Below are 9,872 nucleotides of genomic sequence, written 5' to 3' on the forward strand. Positions count from 1 at the left end.
TTCCTTTTCCCGCCTCCAGGACTGTGAACTCCTCGGTGGGCGGGACCAACCGCCTGGCCCACCCCCTGGTGTGGACATCAGCCCCTGGAGGAAGGCAACAAGGATTTTGTGTTTGGCTTTGGTGTGCCTAACCGGGGTGTGGGATGTGTTGGTGTTGTTCTGTGACGACCTAGCTTGTCCAGGGCGCCACACATGCACTTGCGCCGGAGCTGACCACATGGAAAAGCTGGTTTTGATGCACATTGTCTGTGAAGTGTGTCACCAACGCCAGCAATCTCCTCTGATGACCTTAACTTGTTATTAACCCTATATGATTCACAAGTTTTGTCTAAGATAGTAGTAATATCATCATCATCATCTTAATTGTCATCCATAATTCTGCTGACAGGTGCCTCTGTGTATGAAATAGCAAGTGCTCCTTGCCCTCCACATGAATCTCACCCCAAGGTTTACTATAGCTAAGAGTGCCACTATCATAGACAGTTTCTCTACCACCTCGACTAGCAAAGACTGCAAGGCAAGTTAAAAGCGTATTGTCCATCTTCTTTGGCATCATGTTATCCGAGCTAATCCTGTAGTAATATGCCCTTTCCTGGTCCCCTCCTTGTAGTAGTGTGCCCATCTTTGTCCCCTTTTTACATTTTATCCTTTTCTTGTAAGTAATGTCGTTTTACAATTACTGCCATATAGTAATTTGGCCAACAACTTGTATTAATGTTCCCATCCTGGTCCTCACCTTATAATGTGCCCCATCCTTGTCCCCATCCTGTAGTAATGTGCCCATCCTTGTCCCAATCCTATAGTAATGTGCCCATCTTGTAGTAGTGTGCTCATCTTTGTCCCCATCCTGTAGTAATTTGCTCATTTTTGTCTCTATCTTGTAGTAATGTCCCCATTTTGGTCCCCATGCTGTAATAATGTGCTCATCCTTGTCCCATCCTGTAGTATTGTGCTCATCCTTGTCCTCATCCTGTAGTAATGTGCTCATCCTGTAGTAATGTGCCCTATCCTTATCCCCATTCCCCATCCTGTAGTAATGTGCCCATCCTTGTCCCCATCCAGTAGTAATCTCTGTAACCTGCAGTAATGTACCCATTCTTGTCTCCTTCCTGTAGTAATGTGGCCAACTTTGTCCCCATCCAGTAGTAATGTGCCTGTCCTTGTCCACATCCTGTGGTAATGTGCCCATCCTTGTTCCTATGTAGTAATGTGCTCTTTTCCTAGTCCCTAACTTCACACACACAAACACACACACACACACGCACACACACACTCATATATGAAAAAAATTCTTCTCACCTGTCCTACGTTGCCTCAGTCTCCTCATTCCTGCTTCTTTTCGCTCACAGGCACGTATCCCCCATGATGATCACGGTCTGTGCAGGGGCCGCTGTCATTAGTGCTTTTATTTCAGTTGAATGAGTTGAATGAATTCTCAGCACAACGTAGAGAAGCTCTCTGCTCAACTATACCAGTGGCAGCTGCCGGCCAATCAGAGGCCAGTAGATGATGTCACATGCCGACGTCAGCTGCGTGAGTGCGGCTGCCAATGGAATAGCAGTGCACAGAGCTTGTCTCCGTGCAGTGCCGGCATTTCATTCAACTGAAATAAAAGAGATAACGATGGCGGTCTCTGCACTCGTTCACAATTGCCAAGGGAGCCACTTGACTGTGGGCCACAAGTAGTAGCCTGAGTAGCTGCATATACGAGCTTGTGGGCTACGTGTTTGAGACCCCTGATCTAGCCGGTAATTCTGGATACTTTTTCCAGTCCTTTGTACCTTATGCCAAACATTCATTCTCTTCATAGAGGTTCTGGGTTAGGTGCTCATCATCATCACTGCACCTTACAGGTTATTTTACCCTTTATATTATATACTGTGGGGAAAGAAAAGTATTTAGTCAGCCACCAAATGTGCAAGTTCTCCCACTTAAAAAGATGAGAGAGTCCTGTAATTGACATCATAGGTAGACCACAACTTTGAGAGACAAAATGAGAAAACAAATCCAGAAAATCACGTTGTCTGATTTGGCAAGATTTTTTTTGCACATTATGGTGGAAAATAAATATTTGGTCAATAACAAACGTTCATCTCTATGTTATGTTATATATCCTTTGTTGGCAATAACAGAGGTCAAACGTTTTCTGTAAGTCTTCATAAGGTTGACACACACTGTTGGCGGTATGTTGGCCCATTCCTCCATGCAGATCTCCTCTAGAGCTGTGATGTTTTAGGCCCAAAGAACACCGTCCCCACTGTCAAGCATGGAGGTGGAAACAATATCTTTTGTTTTTTTTTCTCTGTTAAGGGCATAGGAATACTTCAACACATCAAAGTGACATGGATGGAGCCATGTACCGTAAAATCCTGAGTGACAACCTCCTTCTCACCGCCAGGGCATTAAAAATGCGTCGTGGCTGGATATTCCAGCGTGACAATGTCCCAAAACATACAGCCAAGGCAACAAAGGAGTAGCTCAAAAAGAAGCACATTAAGGTCATGGAGTAACCTAGCTAGTCTCCAGACCTTAATACCAGAGAAAACTTATGGAGGGAGCTAAAGCTCCAAATTGCCAAGAGACAGCCTCAAAATCTTAAGGATTTAGAGATGATCTCCAAAAAGGAGTGGACCAAAATTCCTCCTGACATGTGCGCAAACCTCATCATCAACTACAGAAAACGTCTGATGTCTGTGCTTGCTAACAAGGGTTTTGCCACTAAGTATTAAGTCTTGTTTGCCAGGGGGATCAAATGCTTATATCTCTCTGCAAAATGCAAATAAATTTATATAATTTATACAATGTGATTTTCTGGATTTTATTTTAGATATTCTATCTCTCACTGTTAAAATTAACCTACCCTTAAAATTCTAGACTGTTCATGTCTTTGTCAGTGGGCAAACTTACAAAATCAGCAAGGGATCAAATAATTACTTCTTTCACTGGTATGACATGTGTTGTTTTTCTCAGCAACTATTATTCTATAATCATTTACAGTACCATTTACAGTGTTCTATGCTACAGAATTGTACCGTATTTTTCGGACTATAAGAGGCACTTTTTTCCCCCAAAATATTGGGAGAAAGTGTGGGGTGCATCTTATAGTCTAGTGGCTGCGGGGAATGAGGGTGCTGAGGTGGAGCAGGTCATCTGTGGCATGAGCAGGCAGTAGCAGCCTGCCGTGACCACGTGGGCCCACTCATTTCATATGCACGCCTATCATCCCGCCCATCATCTCTCAGTGCTGAAGCCGGCGCTGACAGGTGGGCGGGATGATGGGCGGGGGGTGCGCGCATAGTAAACAGCCGGCCCACGTGATCACCCCTGGCAACTACAGTCTGGAGTGATCATGTGCAGTTGTATTCACTGCCCCCCGCGCATCATCATCAGCCTGGGGGGCAGTGAATAAGTATACTCACCCATCACCGTTCCCCTGCAGCATCGCGATTTCCTCCTCTCTGCCAGCCAGCTGATCTGTGTAGAAGCGGTGAGCACAGCGATGACGTCATCCCTGTGCGCACTGCTAGTCTCCACACAGGTCAGCTGACAGGCAAACAGGAGGACGAGCGATGCTGCAGGGGAACAGGGACGGCTCCACACTCCAGCGGCGCTGCTGCCGGCACTGACAGGAGGAGGAGCGATGCTGCATGGAGGAAGGAAAGGTGAGTATGAAGGTTTATTTGTTTTTGTGTGCCACATGTAGCGGGTCATATAGCAGGATGAGCGTATATAGCAGGATGGATGGGGGTATATAGCAGGATGGATGGGGTATATAGCAGGATGGATGGGGGTATATAGCAGGATGGATGGGGGTATATGGCAGGATGGATGGGGTATATAGCATAGCAAAATGAATGGGGGTATATAGCAGTATGGATGGGGGTATATAGCAGTATAGATGGGAGTATATAGCAGGATGGATGGGGGTAGATAGTAAGATGGTGGTATATAGCAGGATGGGGGTATATATCAGGATGGATGGGAGTATATAGCAGGATGTATGGGGGTATATAGCAGGATGGGGGTATATAGCAGGATGGGGGCATATTCCAGGATGGCAATATATAGCAGGATGGGGGTATATAGCATGATGAGGGCATATACCATTATGGGGGTATATAGCAGGATGGGGGTATATAGCAGGATGGCAGTATATAGCAGGATAAGGGCATATACCAACATGGCGCTATGTAGCAGGATGGGGGCTATACCATGATGGCGGTATATAGCAGGATGGGAATATATACCAGGATGAGGGACATATATACAAGGATGGTGATCATATACAACGCAGGAGGATCATTACCAGGATGGGGTACCTTAGTAGAGAATTTGGGGACATTACCCCCATAACAGTGTTAGCAGCAAATCCTCGCCCCATAAGTGTGTCATGACCACATTTTTTGCTTAAAAATTTATTTTCCTATTTTCCTCCTCTAAAACCAGGGTGCGTCTTATGGTCTAGTGCGTCTTATAGTCCGAAAAATATGGTAATATATCCATAAACAAACAGACAGCATATGGATGTTATGGGTACCGTCTCTGTTTTCTCTCGCACCCATAGATTTGCATTAACGAGTCTTAGCCGTTTTATGAGACCATATTGCAATTTTTTCCTCAGGCTGAAAAGATCTGAGAAACAAAATTGTAGATAAGCAATGCCTTATTGTATGACATTGGTGTGAGTGCAATACGACTTTTATCTGATTGCACTCGACATATTTATACGCAGATGTGATCAAACCCTAATAATGAGAAGTAACTCAGGTAAAAATGATTGATTACATGAAGAAAAATGCCATGGAAGGTCATAACACCAGCTGAAATCTGTCAGTAATTGGAAAGCAATCCTGCCACTTAGTGAGAAATAATATCAGCTGGTTCAACTGATGGCCTATAAAAAAGTGTGTCATTCCGTATGTGCCACACAAGAAACATCTCATGATGGGTAAAACCAGTAAGGGGTACTTTGCACACTACGACATCGCAGGCCGATGCTGCGATGTCGAGTGCGATAGTGCCCGCCCCCGTCGCAGCAGCGATATGTGGTGATAGCTGGCGTAGCGAAAGTTATCGCTACGCCAGCTTCACACACACACTCACCTGCCGTGCGACGTCCCTGTGGCCGGCGACCCGCCTCCTTGTTAAGGGGGCGGGTCGTGCGGCGTCACTGCGACGTCACACGGCAGGCAGCCAATCAGAGCGGAGGGGCGGAGATGAGCAGGATGTAAACATCCTGCCCACCTCCTTCCTTCCGCATATCCTACGGAAGCCGCAGTGAGGCCGGTAGGAGACGTTCCTCGCTCCTGCGACTTCATACACAGCGATGTGTGCTGCCGCAGGAGCGAGGAACAACATCGGACCGTCGCGTCAGCGTAATCATGGATTACGCCGACGCTGTACCGATGATACGATTACGACGCTTTTGCGCTCGTTAATCGTATCATCTAGCCTTTACACACTGCGATGTCGCATGCGATGCCGGAAGTGCGTCATTTTCAATTTGACCCCACCGACATCGCACCTGCAATGTCGCAGTGTGCAAAGTGCCCCTAAGACCTTTGCAACCATATTGTTGCAACATATTCTGATTGCATTGATTATAGAAAAGTTTCTAAACTGCTCAAACTTCCACTGAGCCATGTTGGGGCCATAATCTTGAAGTGGAAAGAACATCACTTCACCATAAACTGGCCACAACCAGGTGCTCCCCACAAGGTTTCAGACAGAGGAGTGAAAAGAATTATGTGTTGTCCAAAAGGAAAGAACCATCTGTGGAGAGTTATAGAAAGACCTGGAATAAGCAGGTACAATTGTTTCAAGGAAAACAATTAATAATGTACTCGGCATTCATGGCTCCATTTTCATCTGATAATAATAATAATAATTTTTATTTAGATAGTTCCAATAAATTCCACCGCACTGGTAGAGCGAGAATAATAACCAAAGTCAAAATGTTCAAAAATTAATTTCTCTAATTTAAAAAGAAATATCAGTGACCAGTATAGCTGCCTTTCTTTTCAATAAATCAGAACTAGAGTTGAGCGAGTACCTAACTATTCTTACTCGTTATACTCATAACGAGTACTGTCTAATACTCGCATATTCATTCCGAATAGTGTGGAAAAACTCGCAATGTAAATAGTAACCCGAATTCCGCACTATTTGCTACTTGCGCAAATAGTATGGCATTCAGGTTTCCTCATTACTTTGCGAGTTTTTCCCCATTAATTTGCATTGTAAACACTATTCGGAATGAATATGCGAGTATTAGACAGTACTCGTTATGAGTATAGAGACTACAAATAGCTAGGTGCTCGCTCAACTCTAATCAGAAGCCTTTCATTCATGGAGTCTGTCAGTTTCTTAATTTGTTGACAATCAATATTTTGGGCATCAACAGCTACAGCCTTCCAGACACTGTTCAGAGAGGTAACTGTTTTGCTTCACCGTAAATCTGCCAATTAAGAGGGGCCTACAAGTATTCAATAGGGTTTAGGTCATGTGAGGAAGGGTGCCATGTCATCTTTAAGGCCTTTACAAGCCAGCCAAGCTATGGAGTACTTTCATGCACGTGATGGAGAATTGTGTGCCGCCCCCACGCCAGCAGCCGGGCTGCTCGGGTCCGGACCTACGATGTGGCTTGAGGGTTCTCCGGACCTGGGGGTCTCGCAGACACTTCGAATAAAAAGGGTGTTGGTTGTGTGTGGGATTTTCTATATAGTCTGTGACGCCACCCACAACGTGTGGTAAGATAGGGTACCACCGCTGCTATTAGAGAGCATCCGGGGCGTTGGGATGGCAGCTAGTTGTTTTAAACCTTCTGTGGGTAGGGATAGATGCCCCGGGGCCCAGTGTCACTGTGCTGAGGATGGTGGCTGCAGGGGCCGGCGTGCCCGGTTGGACCAGGGGAGGTTCATGTACTCACAGTCAAAGAAATCACACAAGTCCAGTGGTAAACCAAGGTGCCAGTGGCCGGCCGCCGCGGCTGGGTGTATTCTGGTCCCTCACCTGGGGTGATGGTCTGTGTCACTTTCCTCTGCACGGTTTTTAGTTCTCATTGGACTTCCCGGTGCAGAACACGAGAGTCCGCTCCCAGAAATACAGATGGACGCTGACGCTGACCCTCTTTTGGGACTTTGCGTGGGACAGCACCTATAATCCTGTCCTCAACTGGTGAATTAACAAAGCAGGTGGTGCCGGTCCTTGCTTCAGGCCCAGATACCCCCTCTGTTCACAATTTCCGGGTTGGTTCTCCGGTGCCGGTACCGGCGGGCTCCTACCCTGTCCCGGTCCACCTTGGATGTCCGGCAGCCGTCTTCCCGTCTCCTGACAGACACGGACCACCATCTGCCACCTAGCCAGCACGCCGGGGCTCCAACCCCGACGCCTTTCCTCTCTGGCTTCCACTTGAACGTCATTTTCTCTTATCTTCTCTCTGCATTCTCCACTCCAAACTCGAACTCCAACTCAAACTAAACTTAGACTTCAACTGCTCTTTTTCCCACCCCGGGTTCCCTAGACCCCTAGGTGGGCGTTTTCCTTCCACCTGGTCCCGCCCACTGGTGTGCCTTTCCTACCCTGGGGGGGTGACTAGGGTTTTGTTGGCTCGGTGTAACCCTGTGAGGGAAGGTGTTATGTGGGGGTCTATTTTGTGTGTGACCACCTGGCGGCGCCAGGGTGTCACAATTGTCCTCCATAATAATAATGGTTTTCTAGAAAGATGCAGATTGTTTTTCCGGTATCACTGCTTGAAGACATTTCTTCTTCATCTTTTAGTTTTTGGAGTTGCATTTCTGTCCATCTTCAATCTGAAAAGGTCCAACTAGCTGATCTTTAATAGTACTAGCCCATAGCAGTAGTCCATTTGCACCTTGCTGAACTCTGATTTGAAGTGCAGATCTTTGCACATTAGGCTGGAATCACACTTGCGAGTGTAAAAATCAGTCCAATTCTCATGCTAGAAAGTCGTACGATTTCTTCTCACATTTCATCAGTATGCTGTCAGTGTGCAATCAGTTTTTACCCTCAGCAGCTGCTATTCATGTACTGTTATATACAGGAGCATTTACAGTGTTCTCTGCTACATGCATGAAATGTATTGAGAAAAACGCATGTCACTAGGGTGGGGTATGTGCTGTCCGTGTGACATCCTTTTTTTTTCAAGCACCCATAGACTTGCATTGAAGAGACAAGCGCGAGAAACTCACCAAAACGCAGCATGCTTCGATTTTTTTCTCAGTCCGATTTTGACTGAGAAAAAAATAGCAGATGGGAGCTGCCTCATTGATTAACATTGGTCCGAGTGCAATGCGAGATTTTCTCGCATTGCACTCGTGCGAGTTAATCGCAAGTGTGACTCCAGCCTTACTGATCCAACAGTGGGCCCATCCATCTGGTCTGTGAAGAGTCACTCTCATCTACTCAGTTCATAAAACCTTTGAAAAATGTTCTTCAGATATTTATTGTCTAAGACTTGATGTTCAGTGGTGGTTGGGTTTCAGCCCTCCTTACCTTGGCCATGTCATTTCGTAAGAAAGAAAAATAACTACCAGAGTAGAAGTCATAGCAAATTCTTTCTATAGGATTTAATAATATAGGGGGTCTTCGAAATCTAAAGGTGACTTGCACTAAAGGGGGCTTTACACGCTACGATATCGTTAATGTTTTATCGTCGGGGTCATGTTGTTAGTGACGCACATCCGGCGTCATTAACGATATCGCAGCGTGTGACACTTACAAGCGACGTCAAAAATGGTGTAAATCAGTCACCATGGAGAGGTTGTCCCAAAACCAAAAATCGGTAATGGTTGATTATCGATGTGGTTCGTCGCTCCTGTGGCAGCACACATCGCTGTGTATGACACCGCAGGAGCGAGGCATATCTCCTTACCTGCCGCCGGCCGCAATGCGGAAGGAAGAAGGTGGGCGGGATGTTACGTCCCGCTCATCTCTGCCTCTCCGCTTTGATTGGCCGGCCGCTTAGTGACGTCGCGGTGACATTGCTATGATGCTAAACGTCCCTCCCCCTTGAGGGAGGGATTGTTCGGCAGTCACAGCGACGCCGCCGACCAGGTAAGTGCGTGTGACACTGCCGTAGCGATAATGTTCGCTGCGGCAGCGATCACACGAAATCGCATGCACGACGGGGGCGGGTGCTTTTGCGTAAGGGTATGTCCGCTTAAGGGTATGTCTTTGTAAGGCTTTGTTTGTTTTTACTGCAAAAAATGCAGCATTTTTCTTTCACATGAAAGTGAATGAGATGTCTGAAATCTCATGCACATGCTGCCTATTCTTTCCTTGTAGATTTGAAGCATTTCCAAACTACAGCATGTTTAATTCTTTCAGTATGTGTTTTTGCAGCCTTTTTCACCCATTCTAATAACTGAAATAACGCAGAGAAAAAATAATGCTTAAAAAACACAGACAAAAACGGTGCAAAAAGAGCCAAGTTTTATATCTACAACAAATAGTTAATTTTTGCACAAACCCGTAGTGATGATGGCAACCAACTGTAGAAAAATGAATAAATTTATGTCCTAATAAAGAATGACCACATTTAATAGGCTCCACGGTTACTTATTAAATTCCTAATATGAATCCCTCCCTCCTCGCTTCTGCTAAATAAAACATTTTTCTAAAATTACATGAACATTCATTTTAAGTCAAGACTGACAGGTTGAAGATCATTGAAGGATATTGATATAAAAGAAGTATCTGACATTCTGTGAGTATATAAGGACAGCTACATTGCTGTGACATCAGTTTGTTTAGTGTCATCCCTATGGCTCCTTGAAATTTCATCACAAACAAACAACACAGCAAGTTAAATTATTCAAGGAGCAGATGTCTTCTCCTTGAAGTGACTCATT

This window comes from Anomaloglossus baeobatrachus, chromosome 6 (genome assembly GCF_048569485.1).
Source record: "Anomaloglossus baeobatrachus isolate aAnoBae1 chromosome 6, aAnoBae1.hap1, whole genome shotgun sequence".
Lineage (NCBI taxonomy): Eukaryota > Metazoa > Chordata > Amphibia > Anura > Aromobatidae > Anomaloglossus > Anomaloglossus baeobatrachus.